The sequence below is a fragment of the Piliocolobus tephrosceles genome, chromosome 6, assembly GCF_002776525.5.
Source record: "Piliocolobus tephrosceles isolate RC106 chromosome 6, ASM277652v3, whole genome shotgun sequence".
Taxonomy (NCBI): Eukaryota; Metazoa; Chordata; class Mammalia; order Primates; family Cercopithecidae; genus Piliocolobus; species Piliocolobus tephrosceles.
This window is the reverse complement of record NC_045439.1, coordinates 111,674,147-111,693,983: the sequence shown is the minus strand read 5'-3', so window position 1 is coordinate 111,693,983 and position 19,837 is coordinate 111,674,147. Positions and strand designations below refer to the sequence as shown.

Genomic DNA, 19,837 nt, shown 5'->3' with positions numbered 1-19,837 from the left:
GGACAGAGAGCACCAGGATGAACAGCTAATGAATGCTGGGCTTTTTCTAGGTGATGGAATAACCTGTGCAGCAAACCACCATGGCACACGTTTACCTATATAACAAACCTGCACATCTTGCACATGTACCTCTGAACTTAAAATAAAAGTTGGAAATTTAAAAACATGTATTTAGACTTGCTTTATGACCCAGAAAATAGTCAATTTTGATAAATGTTCTGCGTGCCCTTAAAAAAAGAATATGAGAATATGAATATGTACTCTGAGAAGAATATGTATAGAATACAGAGTGTTCTGTAAGTGTCAGTTAGGTCACATTGGTTAATAATGTTGTTCAGTCTTGTCTACTTATTCTTTTAATCATTGAAAGAGGTGTTCAGATCTGTGACTATCATTGTGGATTTATCTGTTTCTCATTGCAGTTCTATCAGTTTTTGCTTCATGTATTTTGAAACTTTGCTGCTAAGTGTATAAACACTTAGAATTACGTCTTCTTGAGGAATTTGACCCCTTTTCCATTATAAAGTGAACCTCTTTATACCTGTTAATATTCTTTGCTCTGAAATCTACTTTGTCTGATATTGATGTAGCCCTTGAAGCTTTCTTTCAAATAGTGTTAGCATGGTATATATTTTACCATCCTTTTCTTTTAACCTGTCTGTATCTTCATATTTGAAATGGCTTTCTCGTTGGATCATATAGTTGGTTCTTGCTTTTGTATCCAACCAATCTTATCCAACCAATTGGTATCCAACCAATCTCTTCCTTTTAATTGGGATGTTTGAACCATTTATATCTAATGTGACTACTGATATGGGATATGTTTGTAATTAAATAAACCATCTTGCTATTTGTTTTCTATTTGTCCTACCTGTTGTCTTTTTCCTTTGTCTCCCTTTTCTGACTTCTTTAGGATCAATTCAGTATTTTTATGAGTCCATCTTAAATCCTTTATTGACTTATTAGTCTTTGTTTTATTTTTTTCTTAGTAGTTGCTTCAGGGTTTGCTACAGTGTGAATGTTTATGTTCCCCCAAACTTCATATGTTGAAATCCTTATCCCCGAAGTGATGGTATTAGGAGATGGGAACTTTGGGAGGTAAGTGACTGAGGCCGAGCTCTCATGAATGGGATTAGTGCCCTTATAAGAGAGACTGGAAGCCGGGCACAGTGGCTCATGCCTGTAATCCCAGCACTTTGGGAGGCTGAGGCAAGTGGATTGCTTAGAGTTCAGGAGTTCGAGACCACCCTGGGCAACATGGTGAGACCTGGACTTTACCAAAAATACGAAAAATTAGCCAGGCATGATGGTGTGTGCTTGTGGTCCCAGCTACTTGGGAGACTGAGGTGGGAGGATCTCTTGAGCTTGGGAGGTAGAGGCTGCAGCGAGCCAAGATCATGCCACTGCACTCCGGCCTGGCCAACAGAGTCAGACCTTGTCTCAAATAAATAAATAAGTAAACAAACGGACAAATAAATTAAAGAGACTTGAGAGAGACCTCTCACCCCTTCTACCATGTGAGGGTAGGGTGAGAAGACCCTGTAAGGAAGTGGCCCCTTCCTACACCCTGAATCTGCCAGCACTTTGATCTTGGACTTTTCAGCCTTCGGAACAGTGAGAAATAAATTTCTTTTGTTTATAAACCACTCAGCCTATGGTACTTTGTAATAGCAGCTCCAATGGATTAAGACAGGATTTATAATATGCATTTTTAACTTATCAATTTGACTTGAAGCTATAGTATACCACTTCACATCTAGTGTTAGGATCTTACAGCAGTATATCTTCATTTCCTCCCTCCTAGCCGTTGTTGTCATACATTTTATTTCCATTCATTACAAACCTCACAGTACGTAAGGCAAAAATAATAAACATTGTTTATTAAAAATTGGCTGGGTGTGGTGGCTCACTCCTGTAATCCTAGCACTTTGGGAGGCCGAGGTGAGTGGATTGCCTGAGCTCAAGAGTTCGAGACCAGCCTGAGCAACATGGTGAAATCCTATCTTTACTAAAAATACTGTAAAAAAAATATTAGCAGGGCATGGTGGCCCACGCCTGTAGTACCAGCTACTCGGGAGGCTGAGGCACAAGAATCACTTGAATCCGGGAGGCAGAGGTTGTAGTGAGCCAACATCGCGCCACTGCACTCCAGCCTGAGCAACAGAGTGAGACTCTGTCTCAAAAATAAATAAATAAATAAATAAATAAATAAATAAATAAATAAATAATGTCTTTTATGTTTACCCTCGTATTTACCATTTCCCATTTTCTTCATCCCTTTGTGTAGATCCTGGTATCCATCTGGTACAATTTTCCTTCTATCTGAAGAACTTCCTTTAACAATTTTGGTAATACTGGCATTCTGCTTATGAATCCTTTTAGCTGTTGTATGTCTTTAAAAATCTCGGCCACGTATGATGATTCACACCTGTAATCCCAGCACTTCGGGAGGCCAAGGTTGGAGGATCACTTGAGCCCAGGAGTTCAAGACCAGTCTGGGCAATATAGTGAGAACTTGCTTCTACAAATTGTTTTTAAAAAATCAGCTAGGTGTAGTAACAGTACTTGGAAGGCTGAGGTGGGAGGATCAATTGAGCCTGGGAGGCAGAGGTTGCAGTGGGTCAAGATTGCACCACTGCACTCCAGCCTGGGCTGTGGCGCAAGAAAGATCCTGTCTCAAAAATAAATAAATAGGGCCGGGCGCGGTGGCTCACGCCTGTAATCCCAGCACTTTGGGAGGCCGAGACGGGCGGATCACGAGGTCAGGAGATCGAGACCATCCTGGCTAACACGGTGAAACCCTGTCTCTACTAAAAATACAAAAAACTAGCCGGGCGAGGTGGCGGGCGCCTGTAGTCCCAGCTACTCCGGAGGCTGAGGCAGGAGAATGGCCTAAACCCGGAAGGCGGAGCTTGCAGTGAGCTGAGATCCGGCCACTGTACTCCAGCCCGGGTGACAGAGCAAGACTCTGCCTCAAAAAAAAATAAATAAATAAATAAATAAATAAATAAATAAAATAAAATAAAATAAAATAAAAAATAAAGCAAAAACTAAAAATATTTCCCATAGCTCACTGGTGCTCTGTCCAATTTTTTTGGTCTTTTTCTCTGTGTGTTTCATTCTGGATACTATGCCTTCAAATTCACCTCCAAATATTTTTCTTCTTCAGGGCATAATTTGCAGTAATCCCATTTAGTGCATTTTTTATCTTAAATATGATATTTTTCCATTTCCAGAAGTTTGATTTGAGTCTTTTTAATATTTTCCATATTTCTAATGAATATTCTCATACTTTCTTCTACCATTTTGAACATATAGAGTATATGATAGCTGTTTCAATGTCCTTGTTTAATATAATAATTCTCTCGTTTGTTTAATTTATGGATTTATATTGGTTTATTTTTCTCTTCAGTATTGGTTATATTTTTCTTCTTCTTTTTTTTTTGAGATGGAGTCTTGCTCTGTCGCCCAGGCTGGAGTGCAGTGGCCGGATCTCAGCTCACTGCAACCTCCGCCTCCCGGGTTCAGGCCATTCTCCTGCCTCAGCCTCCCGAGTAGCTGGGACCACAGGCGCCCGCCACCTCGCCCGGCTAATTTTTTGTATTTTTAGTAGAGACGGGGTTTCACCGTGTTAGCCAGGATGGTCTCGATCTCCTGACCTCGTGATCCGCCCGTCTCGGCCTCCCAAAGTGCTGGGATTACAGGCTTGAGCCACCGCGCCCGGCCTTTTTCTTCTTCTTTTAATAGTCGATTGGATGTCAGACATTATAAATTTTACCTTATTGAGTGCTGGAATTTTTTTTTTTTTTATTTCAATATTCCTTTAAGTATTTTTTAGCTTTGTTTTTGTTTTGGTACACACCCTTCTTCAAATCTTTAGCTTTCTCTCTCTTCCTCCAGCTCTCTCCCCAGGGCTCGGCTCTGTAAGTTCCAGATGCCTTACTGTTTTCAAATTCTCACTTCTGGCTCCTTAACTCAGAGAGACCTCGGGGCTTCGAGACTCTACCCGGGTTCTCTGCTCTGTGCTGCTACCTGGAAACTCCAGACAGTAAGACAACTGTGAGGCTCATCTCTTTTGTTTCCTTTCAGGGACCACCGTCTCCCGCTACCTGTTATCCAATGTCTGACATTGTTGTTTCAGATATTTCTTTCAGTTTAAATTTTTTTTTTTTTTTTTTTTTTTTGAGACCTAGTCTCTCTCACCCCGTCGTCCAGGCTGGAGTGCAGTGGCGCGATCTCAGCTCACTGCAAGCTCCGCCTCCCGGGTTCACGCCATTCTCCTGCCTCAGCCTACTGAGTAGCTGGGACTACAGGCGCCCGCCACCACACCCAGCTAATTTTTTTGTATTTTTAGTAGAGACGGGTTTCACCGTGTTAGCCAGGATGGTCTCCATCTCCTGACCTCGTGATCCGCCCGCCTTGGCCTCCCAAAGTGCGGGGATTACAGGCGTGAGCCACCGCGCCTGGCCCAGTTTAAAAAATTTAGAGGCAAGATGGCAAATTTTTCTTTTCTTTTTCTTCTTTTTCTTTTCTTTTTTTTGAGATGGAGTCTTGCTCTATTGCCCAGGCTGGAGTGCAGTGGTACGATCTCGGCTCCCTGCAACTTCCACCTCACGGGTTCAAGTGATTCTCCCACCTCAGCCTCCCTAGTAGCTGGGATTATAGGCGCCCACTACCATGCCCGGCTAATTTTTGCATTGTTAGTAGAGACGGGTTTTGCCATATTGACCAGGCTGGTCTCAAACTCCTGACCTCAGATGATTGGCCTACCTCGGCCAAAGTGTTAGGATTACAGGTGTGAGACACCGCACGCAGCCGCGATAGCAAATTTCATTTCTCTTGCTCCATTACGGCAGAAAGCAGAAGTCCCAGGAGCCATATTCCAGTTACAGATACGTTACTTTTTCCCTGAGCAAGTCAGTTAATCTCTCAGACCTTACTTCTTCAAATGATTTAAAATTATATTTATACATGTGTAATACATATGTCAGCTTCATAGAGGTTCCCAAGTCCTTTGGAACTCAAATAACATTTGGTTCAAATACCTGTCCCGTTTTCCCAGAGGATACGCTGGGGTTTAGTTTCCTCTCCGCATTCTGTTTCTGAAATCTTGCTTCCAGCAATGCTAGAGCTCTAGTGCTCCGTGTCTCTCCTCTCCTTTCCTCACCTTGTCCTCTCACTGGCACTGGAGACTGCCTCAATCTCTTCTCTGTGAAGCACCACTCATCCAGACTATATTATTATTGAAGGAAGAGAGCCGCAGAAGGGGATGACATTCTGGGGCAGACTGACCTAATTTGGATTTTAACATTTCTTAACTTAAAAATTCCTGGTCCATTCCCATTTATGGAGAAATCATTCTGTGTCTCTTCCATTCAGGCTGTAGCCTCTAGGCATTGTGCTGGGTCCCTCTTAGGGTCACTACTGGTCTTTATAGTGCCTTTGTGGACGTTTAGAAAAAGGCACCCTAGGCTGGGCACTGTGGCTCATGCCTGTAATCCCAGTACTTTAGGAGGCTGAGGCAAACGGATCACCTGAGGTCAGGAGTTCGAGACCAGCCTGGACAACATGGCGAAACTGTCTCTACTAAAAATGCAAATATTAGTCTGGTGTGGTGGCAGGCGGCTGTAATCTCAGCTACTTGAGGCAGGAGAGTTGCTTGAACCCGGGAGGCGGAGGTTGCAGTGGCTGGGCGACAGAGCAAGGTTCTGTCTCAAAAGAAAAAAATAATGAGCACTACATTTGGGAGGCCTCACAACACACGGCCGGATTGCAGCCCCAGTGCCTCCTCACCTGGGTAACTTACTTGTCTCAATCCCTCAGATTCTAATTTATTTCTTATAGAGTAGCTTAGCTCTTTCTTTACTTGCCCCGAGCCATCAAACTTACTCCCAAAGGGCCCCATTTTTATAATTAATTTTTAAAATGTGCTCCTAAACGAAAATAGTTCTAACTAGCACCGGGATCAGTTTTGATTTTTTTCTTCCCCTGCTAAATGTACACCATGATGATGGCAGTGGTGAGGAAGACAATGACAACAATCCTTAAGCTAATATGTTTAAGTTATTACATGAAGAGAAAAAAATACCTTTTTCCAGGAAAATAAATGGTATTTTCTTTGCCATGTAAGAGATTTCTTGTTATACCCCTATTCACTACAGAATAGAAACCAGAGTTTCTAAAGTACTTTAAGCTCTCAAAAATAAAAATGCTTAACTCTGCAGATGCATTTGATAAATGTATCTGTATGGCAGCAAGCCAGCAAGTTCCTGAATGACAACAGGATGTAAGCCCAGCTTTATGAAACATATTTATTGTCAGAGTCATCATATTCTCTAACAGACTATGGGGAAGTAAGAGACATGGGCCACAATTTTGACATCACATGTTTCTGCAATTTAAAAATGCACCAACAGCATTTGGGAGAAACAAAAAAGGCAGGATGTTAAATGTTCACACCAACCATAAGTTACATACTCATTTCAGAATTTTTATATTTTTTATATTTTTTATTTTTTTTGGGACGGAGTCTCGCTCTATCGCCCAGGCTGGAGTGCAGTGGCTGGATCTCAGCTCACTGCAAGCTCCGCCTCCCGGGTTCACGCCATGCTCCTGCCTCAGCCTCCCAAGTAGCTGGGACTACAGGCGCCCGCCACCTCGCCCGGCTAGCTTTTTGTATTTTTATTTTTTTAGTAGAGATGGGGTTTCACCATGTTAGCCAGGATGGTCTCGATCTCCTGACCTCGTGATCCACCCGTCTCGGCCTCCCAAAGTGCTAGAATTACAGGCTTGAGCCACTGCACCTGGCCCAGAATTTTAAAATGAGAACAATAAAAGCATATCACGGAAGCAGAGAGTGTATCTACTTTTTGTTTAGGTCCTCTACGGCACATTTCTCTGTATCTTGAAGAAAAAGTCATTTTGCTAATATTGTTGCTAAATAACTGCACAGTAGTCTTTAAAATAGAAATGCCATTGAGCCACTGCACTCCAGCCTGGGCAACAGAGCAAGACTCTGTCTCAAAAAAAATAAATAAAATAAAAAGTTTAAAAATCAAAACCTTCATTTTAGAGATGAGAAAAATGAGGCCCTGGGGTAAACTACTGATCTGGAATTCAAACTGAAGTCTCCCAGTTTCAAACCCCCTTCCTCTCTTTGTTGCATTGTGTTGTCTCTCTTTAACTCTGTGAAGATTTATTTGGCTCACTTTTGTAATCCCAGCACTTTGGGAGGCCAAGGCAGGCAGATCACCTGAGGTCAGGCGTTCAAGACCAGCCTAGTCAACATGGCAAAACCCCATCTCTACTAAAAATACAAAAAAATTAGGCGGGTGTGGTGGTGGGTGCCTGTAATCCCAGCTACTTGGGAGGCTGAGGCAAGAGAATCGCTTGAACCAGGAGGTGGAGGTTGCAGTGAGCTGAGATCATGCCACCGCACTCCAGCCTGAGCAAAAGAGCAAAACTCCATCCGTCTTAAAAAATTTTTTTAAAAATTAATTAAAAAATAAATTTCAGTTTAGTAAATCAATTGTCTCTTTAGAATCAGATTATGAGCTGGGGCAGTGGCTCACACCTGTAATCCCTAGCACTTTGGGAGGCCAAGGCAGGAGGACAACTTTAGGCCAGAATCAAGATCAGCCTGGGCAACATAGCAAGATCCTGTCTCTGTATTAAAAAATATATAATAAATAAATAAATAAATAAGTAAAATCAGTCAATGTTGCCGATGTCTTATATATACATATATGTATATATATACTTTTATATATATATACTTTTAAATATAGATACTTTTTTTTTTTTTTTTTGAGACAGAGTCTCTCTCTGTTACCCAGGCTGGAGTGTAGTGGCACGATCTCGGCACACTGCAAGCTCTGCCTCCCGGGTTCACGCCATTCTACTGTCTCAGCCTCCCCAGCAGCTGGGACTACAGGCGCCCTCCACCACGCCCGGCTAATTTTTTTGTATTTTTAGTAGAGACAGCGTTTCACCATGTTAGCCAGGATGGTCTCGATCTCCTGATCTCATGATCCGCCCACCTTGGCCTCCCAAAGTGCTAGGATTACAGGCATGAGCCACCGTGCCTGGCCATATATATATATATATATATTTTATATATGTATACTTTTTTTTTTTTTTGAGATGGGAGTCTTGCTCTGTCACTCAGGCTGGAGTACAGTGGTTTGATCTTGGCTCACTGCAACCTCTGCCTCCTGGGTTCAAGCAATTCTCCTGCCTCAGCCTCCTGAGTAGCTGGGACTACAGGTATGAACAACCACGCCCAGTTAATTTTTGTGTTTTCAGTAGAAACAGAGTTTTACCACGCTGGCCAGGTTGGTCTTAAACTCCCAACCTCAAGTGATCCTCTCACCTCATCCTCTCAGAGTGCTGGGATTACAGGCATGAGCCATCATGCCTGGCCTCAGGTAGAGTTGTTTCTAAATGCAGGTCTATGGCTGGTTGCAGTGTCTCATGTCTGTAATCCCAGCACTTTGGGAGGCCATGGCAGGAGGATCACTGGAGCCCAGGAGGTCAAGACCAGCCCTGGCAACATAACAAGACTCCATCTCTACAAAAATTTTAAAAATTAGCCAAGGGTAGTTGTGTGCACCTGTGCTTCCAGCTACGTGAGAGGCAGACGTGGCAGAATCACCTGAGCCCAGGAAGTCAAGGTTGCAGTGAGCCATAATTGTACCACTGCACTCCAGCCTGGGCGACAAGAGTGAGACCCTGTCAAAAATAATAATAATAATAACAATAAATAAAATAAGTAATTAAAAAAACCCAAAAACAAAACAAAACAAAAATTTCTTGAATGAGTCATATCACTCATTCCCATGTCCCATGAGCTATGGGACATTTGTGTGTGTGTGTGTGTTTAATTTTTTAGAGATGGGGGTCTTGCTATATTGCCCAGCCTGACCTTGAACTCCTAGCTTCAAGCAATCCTCCTGCCTTGGCCTCCCAAGTAGCTGAGATTACAGGGGCAAGCCACTGTGCCTGGCTAATGTGTGCATGTACTAGTCTGTTTTCACACTGCTATAAAGATAGTACCCAAGGCTGGGTAATTTATAAAGGAAAGAAGTTTAATTTACTCAGAGTTCTGCATGTCTGGGGAAGCCTCAAGAAACTTACAAGCATGGCAGAAGGCGAAGGGGAAATAAGGTACCTTCTTCATAATGTGGCAGGAGAGAGAAGGAAGAGGAACTTCCAAACACTTAGAAAATCATCAGATCTCTTGAGAACTCACTATCACAAGAAGAGCATGGGGAAAACTGCCCCTTTGATCCAATCACCTCCCTTCCTCGACACATGGAGATGAGATTTGGGTGGGGACACAGAGCCAAACCGGTTAATTTTTAAATTTTTAGTAGACACGAGGTATCACTATGTTGCCCAGGCTGGTCTTGGACTCCTGGGCTCAAGTGATCCTCCTACCTCTGCCTTCCAAAGCACTGGGATTACAGGTGTGAGCCACCATGCCTGGGCTGGGCTACTTTAATTTATTCATCTAAAATGCTAATTACTTTAGATTTTGGGAACCAACAGACATATTTATCACATTTCAGATGGTATCTGGCCAGGCACAGTGGCTCACACCTGTATTCCCAGGATTTTGGGAGGGTTAGGTGGGAGGATACCTTTAGCCCAGGAGATGGAGGCTGTAGTGAGCTATGATTGCACCACTGCACACCATCCTGGGCAACAAAGCAAATCTCTGTCTCTAAAAAGTAAATAAAATAAAATAAGATAAAATGTATCTTAGGCACACTTAAAAAAATTCTACACATGCTGCAGATGTAGCAGACACACTTTTTTTTCTTTTTCTTTTTCCACAGGCTGGTGGGGTGGAATAAGACACTTCTGACTAAGGAATCAAGTTGTTACTAAAGAATAGTCATTTTTCGGCCGGGCGCGGTGGCTCATGCCTGTAATCCCAGCGCTTTGGGAGGCCGAGACAGGCGGATCACGGGGTCAGGAGATCGAGACTATCCTGGCTAACATGGTGAAAACCCGTCTCTACTAAAATACAAAAAAAAAAAAAAAAAAAAAAAAATTAGCCGGGCGTGGTTGCGGGCGCCTGTAGTCCCAGCTACTCGGGAGGCTGAAGCAGGAGAATGGCGTGAACCCGGAAGGCGGAGCTCGCAGTGAGCCGAGATCGTGGCACTGCACTCCAGTCTGGGCGACAGAGCGAGACTCCATCTCAAAACAAAAACAAACAAACAAACAAACAAGAATAGTCATTTTTCTCTCTTTGAGATAAGCCTTCAGAAGGTCACTTGATAAAGAAATCACAGGAGATTAAGGATTATTATTTATGATGTTTTTTCAAAAATAAATGAGTTGAAACCATCGACTGCCTGGTTTTCAGAAGGTAACCAGCAGAGGGCACTCTAGGCTTTATAGACTGCAGAAAATGCAAGTTGATCCCTCCAGAAGTCGGGGGTCAGTGCCTTAATCTTTATCTCCAGAAAAGTACTTTCAGCTTATTATTACTATTATTATTATTATTATTATTATTATTATTATTATTATTATTATTAGACTGAGTCTCGCTCTGTAGCTCAGGCTGGAGTGCCACCTCTGCCTCCCAGGTTCAAGCAATTCTCCTCCCGAGCAGCTGGCATTACCGGTGCCCGCCCCCACTCCCAGCTAATTTTTGTATTCTTAGTAGAGACCGGGTTTCTCCATGTTGGCCAGGCTGGTTTCGGACTCCTGACCTCAAGTGATCCACCCGCCTCGGCCTCCCAAAGTGCGGAGATTAACAGGTGTGAGCCACCCTGCCCGGCCGATACTTTCAGCTTATTATGAGCTCGCCTGTTGAATGACTGTAGAACATTTTCTTGGTAATGAAAACTGAGGCTTCTGAACTCCCAAATAGCCATGTTAATCAACAGTTACAAATAATTTTAAAATAATTTCAAGAGAATGAGAAGATGAGCCACAGACCGGGAAAAAATATTTGCAAAAGACTAATCTAATAAATGACTGTTATTCAAAATATATAAAGACCTCTTAAAACACAAGAATAAGAAAAATAACCTGATTAAATAATGGGCAAAAGATCAGAACAAACTCACCAAAGAAAATATACAGATGGCAAATAAGCATATGAAAAGATTTTCATATGTCACTAGAGATACGCAAATTAAAACAACAATGAGATAGGACCATATACCTATTAGAATGACAAAAATTCACAACACTGACACCACCAAATGCTGGTGAGGATGTGGAACAACAGGAACTCTCATTCATTGCTGTTGGGAATGCCAAATGATACAGCCCCTTTGGAAAACAGTTTGGCTGTTTCTTACAAAACTCAACATCTTACCACAAGATACAGCAATTGTGTTCGTAGGTATTTTTTTTTTTTTTTTTTGAGACGGAGGAGTCTCCCTCTGTCGCCCAGGCTGGAGTGCAGTGGCGCGATCTCGGCTCACTGCAAGCTCCGCCTCCCAGGTTTACGCCATTCTCCTGCCTCAGCCTCCCGAGTAGCTGGGACTACAGGCGCCCGCCATCTCGCCCGGCTAGTTTTTTGTATTTTATAGTAGAGACGGGGTTTCACCGTGTAGACCAGGATGGTCTCGATCTCCTGACCTCGTGATCCACCCGTCTTGGCCTCCCAAAGTGCTGGGATTACAGGCTTGAGCCACCGCGCCCGGCCGTTCATAGGTATTTACCAAATAAGCTGAACACTTATGTCCCCACAAAAACCTGCACATCAATGTTTATAGCAGCTTTGTCCATAATGATCAAAACATGGAAGCAATATGAAAATGTCCTTAGTAGGTGAATGGATAAACTGTGGTACATCCAGATAGTGGAATACTATTCAGCACTGAAAATAAATGAGTTATCAAGCCATGAAAAGATATGGAGGCACCTTATACATATTACTAAGTGAAAGAAGCCAATCTGAAAAGGCTACCTATTGTATGTTTCCAATTATATGACATTCTAGAAAAGGCGGCCAGGCATAGTAGTGTGTGCCTATAGTCCCAGCTACTTGGTAGGCTGAGGCAGGAGGATCACTTAGGCCCAGGAATTTGAGATCAGCCTGGGCAACCTAGTGAGACTGTCTCTAAAAAAGCGAAAGAAAGAAAGAAAAAAAATTTTTTTTTTTCAGATGGAGTTTCACTCTTGTTGCCCAGGCTGGAGTGCAATGGCATGGTCTCAGCTCACTGCAACCTCCGCCTCCCGAGTTCAAGGGATTCTCTTGCCTCAGACTCCCAAGTAGCTGGGATTACAGGTGCCCGAGACCATGCCTGGCTAATGTTTCTAATTTTGTATTCTTAGTAGAGACAGGGTTTCACCATGTTGGTCAGGCTGGTCTTGAACTTCTGACCTCAGGTGATCCACCCATCTCAGCCTCCCAAAGTGTTGTGATTACAGGCGTGAGCCACTGCGCCCGGCCGAAAATGTTTCAATACTAAAAATAAATAAAAATTTAAACAAAATTAAAAAGACAAAAGGAAAAACCAGACATACAGGGGTTGGGGAAAAATAAGTGATGAATAATCAGAGCCTAGAGGGTTTTTAGGGCAGTGAAACTACACTGTATGATACTATGATGATGAATACATGAATACATGTCATTATACATTTGTTAAAACCTATAGAATGTACAAAACTAAGAGTTAACTTTTTTTTTTTGAGACAGAGTCTTGCTCTGTCACCCAGGCTGGAGTGCAGTGGTGCGATCTTGGCTCATTGCAACCTCCACCTCCCAGGTTCAAGTGATTCTCCTAGTGATACTATGAACTTTCTTTTTTTTTTTTTTTGAGACGGAGTCTTGCTCTGTCACCCAGGCTGGAGTGCAGTGGCTGGATCTCAGCTCACTGCAACCTCCGCCTCCTGGGTTCACGCCATTCTCCTGCCTCAGCCTCCCGAGTAGCTGGGACCACAGGCGCCGGCCACCTCGCCCGGCTAATTTTTTTTTGTATTTTTAGTAGAGACGGGGTTTCACCATGTTAGCCAGGATGGTCTCGATCTCCTGACCTCGTGATCCGCCCGTCTCGGCCTCCCAAAGTGCTGGGATTATAGGCTTGAGCCACCGAGCCCGGCCACTATGAACTTTCATAGTTTATGATAATGATGTGTCAATATAGGTTCGTCAATTGTAACAAAGGTACTGCTTTGGTGCAGGATGTTGCTGGGGGGAGGGCTATGCATGTATGTCTAGGAAAGGAGTATATGGGTTATCTCTGTACTTCTTTGTGTGTATGTGTGACAGGGTCTCACTTTGTTGTCCAGGCTGGGGTGCAATGTCTCGGCTCACTGCAACCTCCGCTTCCTGGGTTCAAGTGATTCTCCTGCTTCAGCCTTCTGAGTAGCTGGGATTACAGGCGTGAACCACCGCAGCTGGCTAAGTTTTGTATTTTTAGTAGAGATGGGGTTTCACTGTTTTGGCCAGACTGGTCTCGAACTCCTGACCTCAAGTGATCTACCAGCCGAGGCATGAGCCACCGCACATGGCCATCTCTGTACTTTCAACTTAACATTGCTATGAACCTAGAACTGCTCTAGACAATAGTCTATTAATGGTAGCTCACATCTGTAATCCCAGAACTTTGGGAGGACAAGGCAGGCAGATTTGCTTTGAGTTCAGGAGTTAGGAACCAGCCTGGGTAACATGGCAAAACCCTGTCTCTACTAAAAAAAATATACAAAAATTAGCCAAGCATGGTGTCTTGTGCCTGTAGTCCGAGCTACTCAGGAGGGTGAGGCTGGAAGATCACTTGAGCCCAGGAGGCAGAGGTTGCAGCGAGTTAAGATCGCGCCACTGCATGCCAGTTTGGGTGACAGAGTGAAACTCTGCCTCAGAAAAAAAGAAAAACAAAAAGAAAAGAAAATAGCCTATTAAAAGCAATAATCCATGCTCACTTTAACAGCATGTATACTAAAAATTGGAACAATACAGAGATTAGCACTGACCCTGCCCAGGCTGACATGCACATTTGTGAAATGTTCCGTATTTAAAATAATAATGAGAATCCGATGTTCTTGTATCTGTGTTCCCCATTATTACATTTGTTCTTTTAATGAGTCACCTAGTGATACAGGTTTCTGGGAGATAATATACCCATGATTATCAGGATTTCTTTCTTTCTTTGTTTTATTTTTATTTTTTTTTTATTTTTTATTTTTAGTTTCCTCTGTTGCCCAGGCTGGAGTGCAGTGGTGTGATCTTGGCTCACTGCAGCTTCTGCCTCCCAAGACAAGCGCTTCTCCTGCCTCAGCCTCCTGAATAGCTGGGACTACAAGCACATGCCACCACACCCAGCTGATTTTTGTATTTTTAGTAGAGACAGGGGTTCACGATGTTAGCCAGGGTGGTCTCAAACTCCTGACCTCAGGTGGTCTGCCCACTTTGGCCTCCCAAAGTGCTGGGATTACAGGTATGAGCCACTGTGCCTGGCCAGGATTTCTTTTATTAATTTTTATTTTTGAGACAGGGCCTTGCTGTTACCCAGGTTCGAGTGCAGTGGCAAAATAATAGCTCACTGCAGCCCCAGGCAATCCTCCCACCTCAGCCTCCTGAGTAGCTGGGAATACAGGTGCACCCTAGCACACCTGGCTAATTTTTAAAAAATTGTTTGTAGAGACTGGGCAGGGGGGTGATTTCTCTACCTTACCCAGGCCGGTCTTGAACTCCATTACCCAGGCTGGCCTTGAACTCCTGGGCTCAAGCGATCCACCCACCTTGGGTGAGCCACCACATCTGGCCTACCAGGATTTACAGGCGTGAGCCACCACATCTGGCCTACCAGGATTTCTTTTCTTTTCTTTTTTTTTTGAGGCAGAGTCTCACTCTGTTCCCCAGGCTGGAGTGCAGTGGCGTGATCTCGGCTCACTGCAAGCTCCGCCTCCCGGGTTCACGCCATTTTCCTGCCTCAGCCTCCCGAGTAGCTGGGACTTTAGGCGCCCACCACTGCGCCCGGCTAATTTTTTGTATTTTTAGTGGAGACGGGGTTTCACCGTGTTAGCCAGGATGGTCTAGATCTCCTGACCTCATGATCCGCCCGTCTCGGCCTCCCAAAGTGCAGGGATTACAGGCGTGAGCCACCGCGCCGGGCTACCAGGATTTCTTAATCCTCAACACTCTTGTCTGAATCCACATTCATTGCCGGAACCCAAATGTAGTGGAGACTTATTTTCACATCAGCCTTTAATTAACCCTGCAAAACACTGACATGCTCTGAGCAGTCTGGCAGGACAGCAAACCATGCTCTTTTTCACCTTTTATAACCAGTGTACAAAATAGGATTATCATTTCCCCACCAACATCCAGAAATAACTAGAACTTTACCAGGAATTAACTGTTAGGTGCCTTACATGCAGCAAAGTTCTTCTGAGGTCAGAGGAAAACTAATATTTGCCGAAGACCTAGTATTCAGGCATTTGACAGGTGTTTTGTACACACAATCTCATTTCATGCCTCTGTGACCATGTCTACCTTATGGCTAGGGAAACTAAAGTTGCCCAAGGATAGCTGGCTAGATAGTGGCAGAGGTAGAAATAAGTAAACCCAGATATTTTTGGCTCCACGTGCCTTTTCTTCAGAGGGGCTACCTCGACCTGCATTCAAACACTGCCACAATTTTCCCTGGCGCTTGCCTGGGGTATGCTCCACAGTGGGGTCCATTTGCAGTGATTTCTGATTTTCCATATTTTAGAATTTTCCTGTTACTTGCAATATGTCTTCTGTTCTTATGAAACTGCCCAAAACCAGGGCAATGGAGGTTTTATTTTCTTGAAAAAAAAGATCTTTTTTGTAGGGCCTTGATGGTGGGGGTGGAGGTTGGGTGAGGGCAATGAAGGGAGACTGGCTTTTTATTCTTCGTACTTCCATAATGTTTGATTATTTTATGGTTAGAATGTATTCATGCATTACCTTTTTTTGAAAAACAGAGAAGGGGCCAGGTGTGGTGGCCGACGCCTATAATCCCAGCACTTTGGAAGGCCGAGGCGGGTGGATCACAAGGTCAGGAGTTCAAGACCAGCCTGATCAACATGGGGAAACCCCGTCTCAATTAAAAATCCAAAAATTAGTCAGGCATGGTGGCGCGCACCTATAATCCCAGCTACTCAGCAGGCTGAGGCAGGAGAATTTCTTTTTCTTTTTTTTTTTTTGAGACAGAGTCTCACTCTGTCGCCGGGGCTGGAGTGCAGTGGCTGGATCTCGGCTCACTGCAAGCTCCGCCTCCCGGGTTTATGCCATTCTCCTGCCTCAGCCTCCCGAGTAGCTGGGACTACAGGCGCCCGCCACCTCGCCTGGCTAACTTTTTGTATTTTTTAGTAGAGACGGGGTTTCACCGTGTTAGCCAGGATGGTCTCGAACTCCTGACCTCGTGATCCGCCCGTCTCGGCCTCCCAAAGTGCTGGGAGTACAGGCTTGAGCCACCGCGCCCGGCCGGCAGCAGAATTTCTTGAACCCAGGAGGCGGAGGTTGCAGTGAGCCTAGATCACACCACTACACTCCAGCCTGGGCAACAGAGCAAGAGAGATTCCATCTCAAAAAAAAAAGAGAGAGAGAAGGAAAACAAGCAGCTTTCTAGGCAAATACATGAAAACAATGTAGAAAAAGCCACAATGCAGTATATATTCTATTTTTATGTTATATTTATAGTAATTTGAAGATAAAGACCGCTGTTGAGAGGGAAAAAAGAGGACCAAAATTTCACTTTATGAATATTTGCTTCTCTTTGTCCCTCACACCCTACACACAGAAACACAAACAAAAGCCTCTCATTGTTTCCCCTGATGGAACAACGATGACTAAGTGGCTGCATAAATCATCCAGAGTTACCAAAACTTCATTCCCAGTCATTTGACACCATTTAGGGAGGACTGTGTTGGAAATGTGCAGCTGTTAAAGTCCCCACAACTCCCACTTAAGAATTAGGAGGCGTAAGAACAGGAAAGTGGTCAATGCTACAGTCTCTAAGTGGAATATGGGTATTTCATTTAAACAGTTATTCTCTCAGTTTGAGGGTGAAAATATACTTCTCCCTTCCTTTGTCATAACTCGGGAACAGACTGTTTTCAAACTAAATTGAAGGCAAAAAGATTGAAAATTTTAGAGTTTGACTTGCAAATTAGAACTCGATGAATTTATTCACAATCCTATAAACAACTCTACAGTAAGGTTTGTACTGGTAAACTGCAGTGCTGTGGGGTTAATTTCACAGAGATGAAGAAGGGGTTAATAATCTCACCCTGATTATTCAGTATCTACTGAGAAGAGTTTACCACAGAGACACAAGACAATAGAGACTGCATGCCACGTCCCCCTCTGCTATGACGTACTCACATTGCTTTCAAACCATATTAATACCATGTATTGTGAATGCACTACTCATTCTAGTTATTCAGGCAAAAAATATCTTGTTAATTGGCAAGAGCACCTCAAACCTCTTTTCAACCATCAGCAGTTAGTACTCTACTTTCCCTTGCTCACACCACCTGAATAATCAGGAATGCCTCCATATTCATCAGTGCCTCCTTCATGGGGCAAATTGTGTATACTATACATACATACATACATATATACACACATATGCCCATATATGTGTATATACATATATAGAGCTATATACTTATATGTGCATGTGTGTGTGCGTGTGTGCACATGTGTGTGCATGTGTGTGTGCGTGTGTGTGTGTGTATATAGTGGCATGCACCATATAACATTTCCGTGAACCACAAACCACATATACAACAGTGGTCCCATAAGATTATAACACCATAGGCTGGGCTCAGTGCCTCACGCCTGTAATCCCAGCACTTTGGGAGGCCGAGGTGGGCGGATCACCTGAGGTCAGAATTTTGAGACCAGCCTGGCCAACATGGTGAAACCCCATCTCTACTAAAAATACAAAAATTAGCTTGGTGTGGTGGCGCATGCCTATAATCCCAGCTACTCGGGAGGCAGGAGAATCGCTTGAACCTGGGAGGCGGAGGTTGCACCGAGCCGAGATCACGCCACTGCACTCCAGCCTGGGCAGCAGAGTGAGACTCCGTCTCTAAAATAAATAAATAAATAGATTATAACACCATATTTTTACTGCACTTTTTCTGTTTTTAGATATGTTTAGATACGCAAATACCATTGTGTGACCACTGCCTACAGTATTTACTACAGTAACATGGTGCACAGGTTTGCGGCCTAGGAGCAATCAGCTGCACTGTATAGCCTAGGTGTGTAGTAGCCATACCATCTAGGTTTGTGGTAAGTACACTTGATGATGCGCGCACAATGATGAAATTGCCTAACGCTTTACTCGGAATGTATTCTCCATGGTTAAGTAATACATGACCGTGTGTGTGTGTGTGTGTGTGTGTGTGTGTATTCATGTGTCTTAAGAAACTGAGAGTTATATACATTTTCTCTCTTTTTTTTGAGACAGAGTCTTGCTCTGTTGCCCAGGCTGGAGTGCAGTGGCAGGATCTCAGCTCACTGCAACCTCTGCCTCCAGGTTCAAGCGATTCTCCTGTGTCAACCTCCCAAGTTGCTGGTAGTACAGACACCTGCCACCATGCCTGGCTAATTTTTGTGTTTTTAGTAGAGACAGGGTTTCACCATGTTGGCCAGTCTGGTCTCGAACTCCTGACCTCAGGTGATCCACCTGCCTTGGCTTCCCAAAGTGTTGGGATTACAGGCGTGAGCCACTGTGTCCGGCCAGATTTTCCTTTTGCCTGCCTTTCTGTTTTTTTATCTGATCTTTTAAAAATCAAATTATTCACTGACAGCCTTGTTCTTTATCAACATTTAAATCTAATTATACATTTAAGATCTGCTCAACAAGTTGAGTAGATTTGCTATAATTATTGTAACTACATTATGTTCACCTATTTGATATTTTTACTTCATTTTCTTGGCTCTTTTTTTTTTTTTTTTTTTTTTTGAGACGGAGTCTCGCTCTGTCGCCCAGGCTGGAGTGCAGTGGCCGGATCTCAGCTCACTGCAAGCTCCGCCTCCTGGGTTTACGCCATTCTCCTGCCTCAGCCTCCCGAGTAGCTGGGACTACAGGCGCCCGCCACCTCGCCCGGCTACTTTTTTGTATTTTTTAGTAGAGACGGGGTTTCACCGTGTTAGCCAGGATGGTCTCGATCGCCTGACCTTGTGATCCGCCCGTCTCGGCCTCCCAAAGTGCTGGGAGTACAGGCTTGAGCCACCGCGCCCGGCCCTTTCTTGGCTCTTAAGACTTTTTTTTTAAAACTGTGCTTTTTTGGGAGTTTCTTAATTTATTGATTTAGTTTGCCTTTTTTTAAAACAATACAGACATTTATTATTTTACATAACAAGAAGTAGTACAGCAGTGGGGCGGTTTTGCAGTTGGTTAACTCAGTGGTTCAGTGTTGTCAAGGACACAGATTCTTTCCATTTGTTCCCTGGTCATCCCAACCGAATTGGCTTTTGTCCTCCAGTTTGTCCCTTCATGTGCTCCTCAGCAACTTCTCTTCCTGATGATTATGCTTGAGTTTCTCCCTCTCTGCAGTTCCCAGTGCCTATTCCTGTTTGCTTACCTAAAGGAGTCTTGCCTCAGGAGATCTGAGGTCTGGTGCTTGAAGCTTCTGGCCTGGCCTCCACCCTGCCTCTCCAGAAGGTTATCTGATCTGACTCCAGCTAGCATAGCGCTGGGCCCCAGTGCCCCTCTCCTGGCCTCGTCTTGATAATTAATTCACATCTTTTTTTTTTCTTTTCTTTTTTTTTTTTTTGTCAGAGTTTCGCTCTTGTTGCCCAGGCTGGAGTGCAATGGCACAATCTTGGCTCACTGGCTCACTGCAGCCTCCGTCTCCTGGGTTCAAGCAATTCTCCTACATGAGCCTC

At 43.9% G+C, this 19,837-nt stretch overlaps 1 non-coding gene across 1 annotated transcript; it reads left to right on the top strand.

Annotated features, from left to right (window-relative positions):
* The first annotated feature begins 13,879 nt into the window (after window positions 1-13,879).
* On the top strand, window positions 13,880-13,983 carry LOC111552953. The gene has a single exon (XR_002734782.1). It is a non-coding gene; the product is annotated as a U6 spliceosomal RNA (small nuclear RNA).
* The last annotated feature ends 5,854 nt before the right edge of the window (window positions 13,984-19,837 follow it).